The sequence below is a fragment of the Anthonomus grandis genome, chromosome 4 (assembly GCF_022605725.1).
Source record: "Anthonomus grandis grandis chromosome 4, icAntGran1.3, whole genome shotgun sequence".
Classification (NCBI taxonomy): domain Eukaryota; kingdom Metazoa; phylum Arthropoda; class Insecta; order Coleoptera; family Curculionidae; genus Anthonomus; species Anthonomus grandis.
In genome coordinates this window covers 28128295-28145802 of record NC_065549.1, presented here as the reverse complement: position 1 = coordinate 28145802, position 17508 = coordinate 28128295, and the positions used below count along the sequence as shown (strand labels likewise).

At 34.1% G+C, this 17508-nt stretch overlaps 1 protein-coding gene across 1 annotated transcript in view; it reads left to right on the top strand.

Annotated features, from left to right (window-relative positions):
- LOC126734993 (WASH complex subunit 5) overlaps window positions 1–17508 on the top strand; it is a 249917-nt gene extending 232409 nt beyond the window's left edge. The window contains exon 17 of the transcript XR_007660245.1: window positions 17499–17508. The gene's annotated coding sequence lies outside the window, so the exon portion shown is untranslated. The remainder of the gene's footprint in view (window positions 1–17498) is intronic.

The window sequence follows — 17508 nt, the reverse complement described above, 5'->3', positions numbered from 1 at the left end:
TATATACAGGATGTTCCTTAAAGACGTGCGAATATTTAAGGGGGTGATTCCTGGAGCCATTTTAAGAAAAAAAAATTCTTATGAACATATGTCCTAAACTTTTAATGGATGTTACAGGATGTTAAAGTTTTCAAAACAAAACAGTTTTTTAATAATAACTTAAACAATATTGTAGACTTTTTTATGAAATTTGGTACATGTTTCTATGCATCAAGACGCATTTTTTGATGTGCAAAAAACAATATTTTCTCTGCCAGTGGCGTCCCTCCAGGTCTTCTATTGAATATGTTTTGTGAAAAAAATACTACGCCACTGCTTTTTCCTAAAATAAAAACTATTTTTAAAATTCTCAAGTACTTTTTAGCAAATTTAATCTATTGGTTTTTTTGTCCGACGTATAGTTTTTGCTTAAAAAGTTAAAAGCATTTTACTTCCCTAAAAATCTGATGCGATGTGAAAATGTTTGTTCCTCGATTGCAAGCAAATTAAGGGATCAGATTTATTACAAGAAGCATGAAAAGTTAAAAAACAAATAATTTAAGAACTACTCATATTTTTAACGCGTTTGAAAAGTAAATAGGAATAAAAAAGTGCCGTAACGCGTCTTTATTTAACGCAAATAAAGTCACGGAGTGGCCTATGCATGTTTCTTATTGCTCGTTGCTACCAATGAAAAAATGGCAGCAATGCAATTCGTATAAGTTTATTATATAAAGTTGATACGGTAATAAGAAGATAAGATCTATTGTATGGATACTCATTATCGCAGAGCCCAAACTACAATAGCTAGAAACGTAAAATTTTGCCAACGGGTTCCTTTTATAATGTAGGCACCGGATAAGAACGGATTTTTCGAAATTCCACCGATAAGGGGTAAAAAACGGGAAAATTGTTACCCGCGACCTCGAAAACTAAGGGGACGTGGCTTTGGAGTTTGAACGGAGACTGCCCGCACCAACAAGTCACAGGCATCAACTTAAGAAAAAAAAATTAACTGCAACAATGTTTTTTTATAATGTAGGCCCCGGGTACGAACGAACTTTTTGAAATTCCACCGATAAGGGGTGTTAGCGATATGATAAAGATCGCTAGCGGCATAAAACTGATTAATAAATACGATTGAAAAAGTGCCTCTGTATTATTTATATTATGGTAGACATAACAACAAGGCGGGTCCATGCGAGACTGATACCCGAGAGGTGACTCGACTCAGTCTTACCGCTCCCTCTGCATCTAACGAATCATGTTTAAGATTATTTGTGTCTTGGTTTTATAATAATTATATTATATTAATCGCGAGTTACGTGACCAGTAGCCCTTACCAAGCATGTTAACCGGACCTTAGCTAGTAACTTTTATGCTTATGTAGCCAACGCCTTTTTAAACTTATAAATATACCTTAAACTAATTTTGTAAACACTTCTCTTTCTTGTATCAACCTTTGTACATTAAAAAGTCGTCCTGTATATTAAAGTTGTTTTTTTAAAAGAAACCAGTCTTGATCAACCACAAAACTGGCGCAGTCGATAGTAGGATTTTTCCGAGAAACTGGCTAACCTTTTCCAAGTTTCTTTCGCGACGCGATTTACGGAAAAAACGAACAGTTTTTACAAAAAAGTACGGTCGTCTGATCTATCGTAGATCACCGGTCAATTGGGACAAGATACCTGTACAAGCTGTAGAAACTAAGCGATCGAGGCAGTTTCCTCAAGAAGAAGCAACAAATACAGTATCCTGGGAGTCAAAACCTATAGGAGCCCTAGACGTAAGCTAGATTAAGAAGAAACCTCAGAAAATGCAAATCGTCATGATAATGTGAGTAATATTGTTTATTTTCAAATTGAATTATCTATTTCTTTTGAGTGATTTATATTTGTATTTTTTCTATCGATATATTGAGAATTTTCAAACGTATATTGAAAAAAAAATATATTTAATTTTTTTAATTTTAATAAAAATATTTTAAGTTTAAGTTGAAATTATTTAAATAAAAAAAAAATGGCACAAGCAAATAATGCTGCAGCAGCCGCTGTTGAACCAGCCATTAACTATCAATTATTTAAATTATATCTTGATGCAATTCCGAATTATGAAGGTAATCCCTACACACTTGCTATCTTTATTGGTAATTGCGAAAGCCTAATTCAAAATTTTGCCCGTAGAAATGATGATCAGCTTAATAATTTCATTCTCAGAGCAATTTTAGGAAAACTTAGTGGAAGAGCTTTAATGATGATAGGTTCTAGAGTAGAAATTAGAGATTGGCAACAAGTAAAAGATTCTTTAAATCTTTGTTTTGGAGATCAGCGCGACATAGATTGCCTAGTCCAAGATTTAATTGCTTTAAGACCAACTAAAAACGAGAGTCCATATAATTTTGGTATGAAATGCCAAGATACACGTAGTCTTGTTATTTCTAAATTAAATACTCTTACTATACCTAATGCAGAAAAAATAATTAGACAACGTAGTTACGATGATTTAGCCCTTAAAACTTTTATTAAAGGTTTACCTCCTTCTATACAAACTACTATTCGATTAAGAACACCTGACACTTTAGAGCAAGCTATGGCATTCGTCATAGAAGAAGAAAACTTTTTGTATAGCTCTAATAGATCAAATTCTCTAAATACACAAGGACAAAATACACTTACACCAAGACACACACCCATGAGAAATAATATGTATTCCCAACAAAACTTTCAAAGACCAATGTTACAACCCATAAGATATAATAATTTCCCTCCTATAAGACAACCTTATCAATCGAATTATAACCCCCATCAAAATTTTCAACCACAAAATCATTTCCATAGAGAAAACCAATCCCGACAATTCAGGTTATATCCCAACAATAATAATCAATTTTCACAACGACCACAAACTAATAATTTTGGTCCTTTCAATCATTCCAATCAACAAAACCGACAATACTTCTTGCAAAGACCTCAACAATTTCAAAATAATAATCAACCTCAAAGAGATAAACCAGAACCGATGGACACATCATCTGGCAATACACATCTAAAACCTAATCCGAATAAAAGACCTAGATACGAATTATATCACCAACATATTATTAACAACATGCAATTTGAAAACCCATATAAAAATAATGATTATTATTCTGATAATAATTATATGTATTCCAACCCACAATTACCATATGATAACGAAGAATTTGAATCTTACTATGATTATACTGAACCCCCAAATTATTCATACCCTGTATATGATAATCCTTATCCAAATATGCCTTATGCTGTGACGGAACAAAATAAAAATTTTGATACATTCCCAACAGACACTGACTCAGCAAATGTCAATGAACCCGTTATTTTACCCAGTAACCCAAATCAAAACGATTTAGACGATAAAGAAAATTTTTGCAACAATGTCTGTCAACCGAACCTGACCTAATAATAAATTTAAATGCAATCAAAGCAAATCTCCCGTATATTTTTATACCACAGATTAATGCAAATTTTTTAATTGACACAGGCAGCACAAAATCTTTAATAGACCCAGAAATAGCTCACAAATTTTATCGAAAATTTATATATAAAGAAAACTTTCATATTCAAACAGCACATAATATAACCTACCACAATAAAGTAGCCGAAATACCCATTTTTAAAATTTTCAATTTAAAAGAATATCACAAATTCTTTTTGTTTAAATTTAGCGAAAAATTCGATGGTTTAATAGGCATTGATTTATTAAAACAATTAAATGCTAATATTAACATGAATACTAAAGAATTAGAGACACCATATTCAACAATAAAAATTATTTTTGAACCTGAAAATTTCGACCAACTAATTGAAAAAAGTGATAATAAAATAAATAGTTATTCGATAACTATTGAACCCAGAGTACAAAAGATCATAAAAATTCCTGTAACACAAAGAAATGGTATAGGAATATTAAACTATTTTTCTTTTCAACAAGGTTTAGAAATGCCAAAAGCCTTAGTCAATATAAAAGATAATTTTGCTATAACCTCTCTAATAAATTCAAATGAAATTCCAATAAAAATAAATATTCAAGAACCTTTTGAAACAGAACCATTAAATTTAATCGACGTAAATTTCATTGAAAAAATGGAAGTAGATTTTAACCCAACTCTTGAACATGATAACTATCTAAAAGAAAATTTAAAGAACCTTAGATTAGACCATTGTAATAAAGAAGAGAAAGACGCATTAAGAAAATTATGTTTCGAATATAGAGATATTTTCTATTGTGATAAAATCCCTCTTAGTTTTACAAACGAAATAAGACATCAGATACAACTTACCGACGAATCCCCGATATTTACAAAATCTTATAGATTACCTGAAGTCCATAGACAGGAAGTAAAAGATCAAATTATTAACATGTTAAAACAAGGTATTATCCAAGATAGTAACTCACCCTGGTCCAGCCCCATTTGGGTCGTGCCAAAAAAAATGGATGCATCAAAAAAGAAAAAATGGAGACTTGTAATTGATTTTAGGAAACTAAATGAAAAAACAATCGACAATAAATACCCTCTACCCAACATAACTGACATTTTAGATAAACTAGGTAAAGCTAACTATTTCACTACCCTTGATCTTGCGAGTGGATTCCACCAAATCGAAGTCGATAATTCAGATATCCCTAAGACAGCCTTTAGTACCGAAAGTGGACATTACGAGTTTAAACGCATGCCCTTTGGTTTAAAAAACGCCCCGGCAACCTTTCAACGCGTAATGGATAACATACTTCGAGGCCTTCAGCATGAAATATGTTTAGTCTATTTAGACGACATTATTATTTTTTCCACCTCTCTAGAAGAACACATTTCAAGACTAAAATCAATTTTTGATCGTTTAAGAAAAAGTAACTTTAAACTTCAATTAGATAACTCCGAATTTCTTCATACCACAGTTCAATACTTAGGCCATATTATCACACCCCAAGGAGTAAAACCAAACCCCGACAAAATCTCTGCCATTAAAAGATTTCCAATTCCCCAGTCACCGAAAGATATCAAAAGTTTTTTAGGTTTACTTGGATATTATCGTAGATTTATCCGAGATTTTGCTAAAATAGTCAAGCCAATGACTAAATGTCTTAAAAAGGATGGTAAAGTCATTCATGATAAAGAATTTATTGATTGTTTTAATACCTGCAAGCAAATTTTAACTAATGATCCCATATTAATGTACCCCGATTTTTCCAAACCGTTTATTCTGACCACTGATGCTAGCGATTATGCTTTAGGAGCTATTCTTTCACAAGGTACTATTCCACACGATAAACCTATAGCTTATGCATCCAGAACACTTAATGAAACCGAATGTCGTTATTCTACTATAGAGAAAGAACTCTTAGCCATTGTTTGGTCTTGTAAACACTTCAGACCCTATCTCTTTGGTAGAAAATTTACAATTTATACAGATCATCGTCCTTTAACCTATCTTTTCAGTCTTAAAGAACCAAATTCAAAACTTGTTCGATGGAGATTAAAACTCGAGGAATTTGACTATAATATAGTTTATAAAAAAGGAAAATTTAATACAAACGCCGATTGTCTTTCTAGGATTAATTTAAACGCCTTAGAAACAGCATCTATCGAAAATAATCCAGGTGACATAGATCAAGAAATATTAGATACTATTCGAAATGTTTCCCAAAACTTACAAACCTTAGAAAACTATCAAAATCCTTTATTAGAATCGCAACAACAAACAAATCCTCCGAAACATAATGAAAATATTAACATCCGAAAGAAAATAAACATAATATCTGACATCCAATTAAAATCACCAGACATAATAAACAAACCCGGAACTTCACACTGGTCTACTCAGCATTCTACCGCTAACTTTACGACGAATGACGGAATTAAAATATACGATGAAATTATTAATAATAAAGTGAATCAAATTATCGTTATGCCTAATATTTACCCTCAAATACACATATCTCGTGATACTTATGAAAACCATAAAATAACAACAATAAAAATTCCTCCTAAGGATAACGAAAAAATAATTTTTGATTTCTTAAAAGAAAATACTGACACGAAAAATGTATATTGCATTTATTTTCATACAGACCAATTATACATAGATTTTTGTAACGTTTATCTTAAATATTTTTCTGAAAAAGGTCCCAAGATAATTAGATGTACAAAACGTGTTAATACCATTAAAAACTTAGAGGAACAAATCATGTTAATTAAAAACCATCATGAAGGTAAAACTAACCATCGCGGTATTAACGAAACCCTTGAATATCTTAAGAGGAACTATTATTGGAAAAATATGAAAACATCTGTAAGTACGTATATTAATTCTTGTGAAATATGTCAACGCTCAAAATACGCCCGAAAAACACCGTACGTACCATTAATGCTGACGCAAACAGCTTCGCGACCATTTGAAATTGTACCGGGTGGCCAAGTAAGAATGGACGTCGGCAATATCTCAGGCCCTAATAGTAGTAGCCCCTTGAAAAAAAAAAATTTGTAATAAAAGTGGCCAAAAAAAAATGCTGGAAATTATTTTGAAGTTCATTGGTCAACCGCTAGAGGCCGCGACAGCTTCTTTAAATCTTAAAATTGCATTTTTGCCAAAAAACCTCCAATAACGTACACCTCAAAATATTATATTAATATTCTAGGAAGATTTCCTCACAAAAAAGTTTCTACAATAATTTCTGTCAGTTGTCAAATAAAGTGGTGGGGGGCGTTTTTAGCTTGAATAAAGAAAACAGCTGAAAATCAGCTATGATTGGACCGATTTTTTTTAAACATATTTTTTTATGTCTATTGTTGGCTTATTTTTTCAACCAAAAAAAAATTTTAAATTACTTTTCCTAAAATCCGCTAGAGGGCGTTGACTTGTGACTAACCCTTTCTGTCGGATTATTTCAAAAAACTCAAATGCAACTATATATATTTTTTTACATCATTAAAAGCGGGGAAGAAAACCAAAAAAACTGGTGAAAACGGCACTTCGATATCATTTCTTAAACAAAAGTTATAAAAAAAAAGTGTCCATTCGAAAATAAAAATGATAAAAATGGCGATAAACTCCTATTTGCTTAGACAAACTGAATAAACTCCTTTTATATAAGTATTTTTTTAAACAAACAAACTCATAGTACTCTTTTAGAAAATCCGACATACAGGATTGATCGTTATACGTTTATTTATACAGGGTGTTAACTAAACCAAGTTGACCAAATGGGCCTATTTTGGGAAAACTGTGCATAGGAAAGTTGAGTTAGTAGGCTATGGAAACAAAAGTGGCAGGTAACCATGGAAGCAAAATATGTAAATATTTCAGTTAAATGTCATTTTAGCGTCTCTTCTTGCGATTGTTAAAGCGTTTTTAAGTCTCGCTAATAACATCCAATAGTTTTCTTGTTAGTTCGCCGTATTGTGAACTTTGTTTTTCCAGTTTCCGTGTTGTTCCAGTTTTTCGTGTTGTGCCAGTTGTTCGTATTGTTCCAGTTTTTCCTGTTTTGTTCCAGTTTTTTGTGTTTTGTTCAAGTTTTTTGTTCCTTAACTTTTTATCTCTGTTTTTCGTATTGCTTTGTTTAACAATGCTTTACACAAACGAAGAGGCGTTTGACATAATAGGTACTCATTTTTAATGTATGAGAAATGCCACAGTTGCTGCAAGGGTGTATGCGCATCAGTATCCTGATAGACGCCATCCTACTGCAAAAGTTTTTCTTCGGATCATACATCGTTTGCGAACGACTGGAAACGTTCGGCTCCCCGTGTTTCGGAGATAACGCAGGGGACGCACCGAAGACAACATAATAAATGTTTTGGCCTACGTCGAGATTAATCCTCACTTAAGTACTAGAACAATAGCGCACGACCTGGGAGTAAATCGAACTACTGTTCAGAATATTCTTAAGGAGTACAGGTAAGCGATCTTTTGGATATTAATCTTCACTATACGCGATGAGACTTAATTTTCCTAAGGAGAGTTCATTTTTTGATGATGATGCTTTAAATGTAAAATTAATTAATTTTTACACGAAAAGCACCAGATTGGTCTATTCTGTTGAATCAGCAGTCATCATCTTGTTCCAGGTTTCATCCATATCATTTAGTCCTGCATCAAGAATTAAGTGCACAAGATTTTGACCGAAGGCTAGACCATTGTCACTGGCTTTTGGGTATGATTGTAGAGGATCCTCAGGTGCTTTCAAACATATTGTGGACAGATGAGGCTACATTTCACAGCAATGGAGGCGTAAATCTCCACAATATTCATTACTGGTCACCAACGAATCCGCACTGTATGCGAGAAGTCCAGCATCAAGGCCGTTGGTCTTTAAATTGTTGGGCAGGAATCTTAGGAGGTCGAATTATCGGCCAATTTTTTTTAACAACGCACTAAATGGTGCAAATTATTTGCAGTTTTTAAGGGAGGAATTGCCAATTTTATTAGAGGATGTGCCACTTGAAATTCGCCAACGAGTGATGTTCCAGCACGGTGGCTGTCCAGCACATTTCGCCCGAAATGTTCGGGAGTTTTTAGATGCTACCTACCCTGGTAGATGGATAGGACGGGGCGGTACCTTTCCATGGCCGGCTAGATCACCAGACCTAACGTGTCTGGATTTTTATTTATGGGGTCGAGTTAAAGAAATTGTTTTTGCAACAAGACCTACGACGCGACAAAATATGATTGGCCGGATTAGGGATTGCATGCAGACTCTCTCATTTGCTGAGGTAGAGACTGCAGCTTTGTCTACCGAACAAAAGATGTTTCAGTGCATAGAAAATGATGGAATGCATTTTGAACATTTGGGGAGGCACTAAATAAATTATGTGTATAACATATTATTTATTGTACCACCTAAGATTTCTTAAAATTGTATGTAGAATTTAAATATCAAATAACATATTATAGAGTGTTCTATTTAAAATAAGCAAGTTTTCATCTACATCCGGTATCATCAAAATTGTTAAAAGTGTCAAATTATTTTATTTTTGTATCTTTAATTAACTTTTCTATGGTATGGTATGGTGCCAAATTTTTAAAACTTTCCTATAGAACAACCATAAACTGTATGCACAGTTTTCCCAAAATAGGCCAATTTGGTCAACTTTATTTAATTAACACCCTGTAATAAATAAACGTATAACGATCAATTCTATATCTCGGATTTTCTAGAACACTACTGAGTTTGTTTCTTTTAAAAAATACTTAGTTAATACGAGTTTATTCAGCTTGTGTAAGCAAATAGTAATTTATGGGCATTTTTATCACTTTTATTTTCGAATGGACACTATTTTGTTAATAAGTTTAGTTTAACAAGTGATATCGAAGTGCCGTTTTCACCAGTTTCTTTGGTTTTCTTCCCCGCTTTTAATGACGTAAAAAAATATATATAGTTGCATTTGAGTTTTTTGAAATAATCCGTCAGAAAGGGTTAGTCACAAGTCAACGCCCTCTAGCGGATTTTAGGAAAAGTAATTTGAATTTTTTTTTTGCTTGAAAAAATAAGGCAATAATAGACTTAAAAAAAAATATGTTTAAAAAAAATCGGTCCAGTCACAGCTGATTTTCAGCTGTTTTCTTTATTCAAGCTAAAAACGCCCCCCACCACTTTATTTGACAACTGACAGAAATTTTTGTAGAAACTTTTTTGTGAGGAAATCTTCCTAGAATATTAATATAATATTTTGAGGTGTACGTTATTGGAGGTTTTTTGGCAAAAATGCAATTTTAAGATTTAAAGAAGCTGTCGCGCCCTCTAGCGGTTGACCAATGAACTTCAAAATAATTTCCAGTATTTTTTTTTGGCCACTTTTATTACAAATTTTTTTTTTCAAGGCGCTACGACTATTAGGGCCTGAGATATCGCCGACGTCCATTCTTAGTTGGCCACCCGGTACATATAGACACATTTACTTTTAATAATAAAAATTATTTAACTATTATAGATGCATTTACGAAATTTGCCCAAGCTTTATGTATAGATGGAAAATCAGCCATTCATATTGCTGATGCTTTAATAAAGTATTTTACATGCTTTGGCGTTCCACAACAAATAATATCCGACAATGGAACTGAATTTAATAATGACACGGTAAAAGAATTATTAAAATTACACAAAATAAATGTGCACTTCACAACACCAAATCATCATGAGTCTAACGGTATTGTAGAAAGACTTTACTCTACGATTATCGAACACTTAAGAATATTACTAGAACTTTTTCCTAATGAACAAAAAAATATAATGGACTATGCTATAATAGGATATAATAGTTCCATTCATAGTGCCACCAATTATACTCCATTTGAATTAACTTTTGGTCATTCCCTATCAAGAAACCCCAATGAAATATTTTTGCCCCATACCTTTTATAGTGATTACACAGAAACCCATAAAAACATAATGTCCCACGTTTATAAGAAGTTTCAGAAAAACTGCATTCCGGAAAAGAAAATATAATAGCTAAACATAATATATACGGTAATAATAACGAAATTTTTAAATTAGGACAAACAGTATTTAAAAAGAATCCCAAAGGTAGAAATAAAAAAGACAACAAATTTTTAGGTCCCTATAAAATTACTAGAATTTTAGATAAAAATTGTGTTGAAATATCTACTAATAATAAAAATGAAACGATTCATATAAAAGAACTTAAAAAGCCCCCTGTTGTTACAGATCAACCCTCTGCAGCATCGCAGCAGGAATAAAAACACCAATCATCCACAATCTAAATTCCAATCCTGGTATACTCCCTTTAAAATTGGGTAATGCTCAAAACAAAATAGACTCATGGACTTTTATACAAATATACGACATTAATAACATAACTAAACAATTTAAGTCATTACAAGTTTACTACACACTCATAAAAGAAGTAATTACGAATAATACTCACGAACATAACTTGCAGCATCGCAGCAGGAATAAAAACACCAATCATCCACAATCTAAATTCCAATCCTGGTATACTCCCTTTAAAATTGGGTAATGCTCAAAACAAAATAGACTCATGGACTTTTATACAAATATACGACATTAATAACATAACTAAACAATTTAAGTCATTACAAGTTTACTACACACTCATAAAAGAAGTAATTACGAATAATACTCACGAACATAACTTAGGAACAGAATTTTATAACACTTACCACATTGTAGAAATTCTTATAAATAAAATACAATCTCAAATTTTTCAAATAAATCCACATTTTAATAGAAAGTCAAAAAGAGGATAAATAGATGGTCTTGGATCAATTATAAAATCAATAACAGGCAATTTAGATCAAAATGACGCTGAACGTTTTAATCAAGCCATTGAAGCTCTAAGAAATAATCAACAAAATATCAAAACTCTTGTAAAAGATCAAATAACTCTTTTTGAAAAATCAATACTAAACTTTCAAAATACTACAAAAACATTAGAACGAAATCAAATAATATTAGGTGATCAAATAAAAGAATTACAACGTTTTATTTTAGAAACTCATAATGAAAACCTAATAACTTATCATTTTCTACATTCTCAAACCATTATATCTCAATTAATATCTTCTCTTCAAATAATATATGATATTCTAGAAAGAACTGAAGTAGGAATAACCTTCTCCAAAATAAATACCTTTCACAATGCAATTATTGATCCAAAAACATTACTGAATGAAATTAGAAGTGTAGAACAACATCTAGTCAATAAAAAATTCCCTTTTCCGAGCATTGTAGAGAATATTTTAATTTACGAAAAAATCATAGAAATCAAAAGCTACACAAAAGAAAATCAAGTTACGTTTATTTTAGAAATTCCAATTGTCGAAGAGAATAGATACAATTATTATCACTTATATTCCGTTCCTACTCCTCTATCAAATACCTTTAAAACAATTATTCCGAGTTCCAAATACCTTCTTTTAAATGAGCAAAATTACGTACTTGTTAATGACGCTTGCAAAGAGGTCTACAACCAAGAATACTTATGCCTGGACCTCCATACAACAAAAAATGACAACCTAGCTCCATGCGAAGTAAAGCTGTTACAGTACGATAAAAACACCTCCAGTTGCAGCCAGATTCCCATAAAGATTCCAGATATAGACATTCGCAGAATTGAATTAAATAAATACATTGTAGTAGTGCCAAGTGCAGTTGTTGCTATCCAGAATTGTGACGGAAATAAAGACAATATACCTTTAAATGGCACCTATCTAATCGAACTAAATAGTGATTGTGAAATCAATATTAAAAATACTATTTTACACCGCTTTAAATATGCAAAACCTAGTTTTAAAAACATAGAATTACCTAATTTAAGTTTTAATATTTCTGAAAATGCTGACTCTGAAATAAACTTTCAAGATTTAAAACTAGAAAATATAAATAGTAATGAAATAAAAACAGTTTTAAATACCCTTAAAATACAAAAGCAAAAACTTAATGAATTTTCGGAAATTCCAGCTGTACGAATAAATAGTGTTAGTTTTTATACTATATTACTTTATATTATTATAATAATTTTAGGAATTTATGTATTATATAAAACATGCTGGATGAAGAGAAAATTCTTGAAGACAACCCCGGAAGAAACGGTCCAGAACATTAAACTAACCGATTTTCCAGGAGAACTCTGACTACCTTCATAGTTCTCCAACTCAGAGGGGAGGAGTTACGTGACCAGTAGCCCTTACCAAGCATGTTAACCGGACCTTAGCTAGTAACTTTTATGCTTATGTAGCCAACGCCTTTTTAAACTTATAAATATACCTTAAACTAATTTTGTAAACACTTCTCTTTCTTGTATCAACCTTTGTACATTAAAAAGTCGTCCTGTATATTAAAGTTGTTTTTTTAAAAGAAACCAGTCTTGATCAACCACAAAACTCGCGCCCCTTGACCTCAAGAAAAACGGCGTGGCAATTGTGGATTGCATTTACTATTATTGGAAAAAACGGCGTGGCAATTGTGGATTGCATTTACTATTATTGGAGGCCTTCTTCGACTTTTCTTTTATTTTCACGCGAGCAACGCCGCGGGCATTCAGCTAGTTTTATATTAAGGGCAGATTCATTATTTATCCAACAAAAAAATATTGTAAGGCTTACGTGATCACGTCGGATACATGAATTAGGTTATTACCGTAATTTATAAAGAACGTCCTATACTTATAATTCAATATCGTATAATTCAATGTCAATTGCTATATGATATATTAAAGAATTTCGGTAGACACATTAATGAATTAATAAAATTCTAATTGTATTTTCTTAAAAAGGTCACTATTGGTATATTGTCAAATTGGTATATAGTCACTACTCACTCACTAAGGTGGTAAACTAAGAATAATAATTATTGTATTGGGTTTGATTGGAGAATCAAATACAAAAAAAAAATCTTGGCAATAATAATACAGGGTGTTCATTTATAAACTGACACACTTTAACTGCTTATAAGTCGAGAACGAAAAATGACAACAATGTGCGGTTTTCACAGAACTTCATCAATATTTTTAAAGTTTTTTTTGACAGTGTTGCCAAGTTTCAAAATTTACCTGAAATAGGAGGAAAAAAATTGATGATTTTCAAAGGCCGATTTCTCAAAAATTTTAAATGTAACACCCTGTATTTTTTAATTTTGCATGAAAGCCTGTTTCCCTTTCCGAACATGTATAAATTGTCTTAAATTCATTATTTTTTTTTACAGAGCCAAGTTTAGTAAATGACACCTTTTTGAAAATTTGAAAATCTGAATGCGGCCGGACCTCTGTAGCCTGCTTGATGCGTATTTGGTTCGATATGCTCCAAATTTCGGAAGACAAATATCAATGTGTCTTCCTGGGACTCGTATACATTAATTGAGTGTCAGCCCTGTATTTTTATCTTAATCGGTGCGGCAGCCGGTGCGCGCCTTCGGATTAATCATGTTTAGATACTATATAATAATAGTAAGGATAGCGACTACGTTCTGTCTTAATTTTTTTTAAATTTTAATTTAACAATTACATGAAATAATTACGTGATAAATTAATGACAAATAACTGGATAATTTTGGGTAGACAGTGTCTACCTTGTCTACTCGTACGCTTCGCCACTGGCTGACTGCAATTTAATGTAGTCTCCTAAATAGACTACCAAAAGGCCTGCAACAGAAAGATGGGTAGAAAAGCGTAAGTGCAACACTTATCCTAGTGTAAGTGTTCTGCAGGCTCCTGCGACACCTAATCTCAATAAGAAGGTACTTCTCACCCCTGCTGTAAAGGCTCCAATTACCTATGTAGAGGTCAGATCCAAAATCACCCCAATCGTCCTGGGGGGATCAGATGACTGGATTGAGGTTAGGAAGAAAATGAAGAACGGCAATATTGTGTTTAAGACAGCCAACATGAGCATGAAACTGTAAACATGAGCTCCACAAGGATCGTGGTAAACACCCCAGATAGGTAAATTAAACATGAATGTTTTGATGTTTAACTTACTATTTTATTTTATTAATTTTTTGTACTAGTTTTATTCCTTGTCGGGTCATACCAATCGTTCAGAAATATTAACGTTACACCATCAAAGAACACTTGACAGTTACGCCATAAACATCAGTCCCACCATTATATTCTGCTGATATTCTAAAATCACGACTTAATCTCGACACGATCGCGACTTCGAATTCGATTGCGACTCAATCGTGACGAGAAAGGTTCTAAAAGGTTCTAAAGGTTCTAAATTGCAATCGTCGACTAAACTCGTTTTATTCGATTTGATTCAGGTTTCTTGGTATATATTTGTTATTTTCCCTAATATTTGACACATGGAAATGTCAATTGTCTTTTCTATTTATAAACACTAAGAATTTTTATTTATTTTGTTAATTTTTTTCGCCTCCGTGCTTTTTTTATTTAAATATATGCCTACATTATTTCTTTAAAATAAAAAAATGTAATTTAAAACCGTCACTACCCATTGGATAATAATAATTGAATTAATGGAAAATCATAAAAACTTGTTGTGTTCATCTATATTTAGTTTTAATATGGCAACATGGGTGCAATCAATAGGACTTATAACAGCAGGGAAATTGGTTCAAGGACAAATTAATAAATGTTAATTTATTAATTTGTCTCTCATCTCTGATATTTAGAAAATTAATGATTCGGTCAGCAAGGTGATTATCGATAATTTCAGCAATTTTATGGATCCAACGACCTGCAGTAGTTTCGCTAATTCCAAATTTAAAATGTCCAACAAACAAGCATTTGTGGCATAAAATCTTGACATACCAAAACTGCCCATTCAATGGTAACTTTTCTTCCTTTGCCTCTATTATTAACAGAAGGTTGTGTGAAATAGGGTCAAATTAGATTTATTAGTTGTTGTGTTTAAGAAAGCTTCTTGAGATACAAATGAAAACTTGGTATGACTATTGGTAAACAATCAATGAAACAAATATGTTTAAGAAAGGATGCTGCTACATTATGCACGTATTAAATAAGGAAGAAGCTATATCGTCTGGTGCATACGATATACCCAAGCATGTCGTCGACCAATTGCTAAAAACTAGGCAATCCGCAGGACCCTCACGATTGAACATTTTATTTTAGAATCAGTCAAATCGAGTAATCGTGTCGTAGTTTTAGAATGCCAGTAAGATGGCCGACATACGACTCCGATTTTCACCATACAAGCTTCATACATGTGGTTGGATATCGATCGGAAGCTAGCTTCACACATGCAAAAATATCAAGTGGCAATAAGTGGCAACATCGGATATTTGCATTGTAAACGTAGAGGTATTCTACGTTGCCAAGTTGCTTTTTTTTAAATAACTTTTTTGTTAAGAATCCTTTTTTATTCTGAAAAATTTGTTGATTATTCTTAAAGTATATAATATTAGTCAGCAAATAAACGAAACTTTTAAAGAGTACATTTCTTATCTGTTAAAAAATACAACACATTAAAAAATATTCAGTGGTTTAAGAAAAATATAATAATATATTGTATGAAAAATTGGAAAGTCGATTTGACATCATTGTTTGAAAGATGGTGAAGTCAAACAACCTCGCCTATGGTTTGCAGCTAGGCTTATTCTAGGCATCCATTAGTCTAAGATTAACATAGTGTGCCGGGGTTGGAGAGGTGGTCTGGGCCCTAATCGGCGTAAGGCTGAACGGTCCCTAGCACACCTCTTGGGTAGTTTGTTGGACCTGCACGGAGACCTTTTTGTTTTTCTTCTTGGCTAGCACCTCCATAGTCATCAAACTACCAAGACTACAGGATACTCCCGTCAATGATCGGGAGTGTGCAGGCCTAGCCTGCATCCTTTACGCGGTAACCCTGTTGAAACTAAATCCTGTAGATCTAGACTGGACGTCGATAAGCTCCCCGGCAATAACACTTGGGATTGTTGGACTAGAGTCACACCTTTCTTCCGCTATTCTTGGGTGTGCCTCTGCTTTCTCTTCTTTCTGCTTACTATCTGCCGCCCTCGGCCTGCTGTTCTTCTTTCTTAGTGTTCGTCTTTTCCTGCGTGTCTTCTTTTCTTCTTTAGCCCAATCCAAGGTGTGTAGGCAACGTGCCGAGGGATGAATGGCCGTGGGGCAAAACACGGTCGCAGACGTTCGCTCTGGAATACCGGGCGACCTTCCAGAGTATCCAGCCTTACCCAGGTAAACGGCTCTGCCTGGGTGGACCGCTATTCCGTTATACTCGTGGGACCAACATGGACCATCAAAAAATCAAAAAAACTCTTTCTCCCCTTCGTTTCCCCTCCACTATGGCGGGCTCTGATACATCAGAGCCAACCTTTCCTTCAGCTCCTGTTGCGGGCCCTTCCTCTGATGGGCCCACTCATTCTCCCACCCCCGAGGGCTCTGTCTCAGCAGGGAACTCGGTAATCCCCGACGCCAACATTGACGATCTACCTGGACCTCTCAACAGGTCACAGCTGAAAAGAAAGAACCTCTGCGGTTCTGAGAAAAGAAGGAGAAGGAAGGCTAGGGCTGCAGAAGAGGCCAAGGGCTCCCTGGGCTCGGCTTCCGCGGCGGCCCTGGCACCTACTCCCTCAGAGGCTTGCAAGCCTGGGGCTTCCACTAAGGAGGGACCAGGCACCAAAAGGCTCAGGACACCCGGGTCTACGCCTACCGAGCGCGCTGGCGGGGCTAAGAGACCGCGGACCGCTGAGTCCCGGCCTCAAGTCAGCTATGCGCGATCGGTCGGCAGCGCCAAGCTGCAGCTGGCAGTGTGCCGTACGGGACAACCCGAGGTCGGTTTCACTGGCGAACAGATGCTACAATTCGTGGACTCGGTGACTGAGGCCATACTGCGGACTTCGTCCGGCAGTGAGGCACAGTCACTGCAATTCCATCCACCGCGGCTGATCAGGAACCACATTCTGTTAACGGCCGCGAACCAGGAAAGTCTGGAGTGGCTCCGTCGGGCACTCCCAAGTCTTTCCCCTTGGGAGGGGGTCACACTGACAACAGTGGATCCCTCCACGCTTCGCTTACGCCGGGCCATCTTAAGG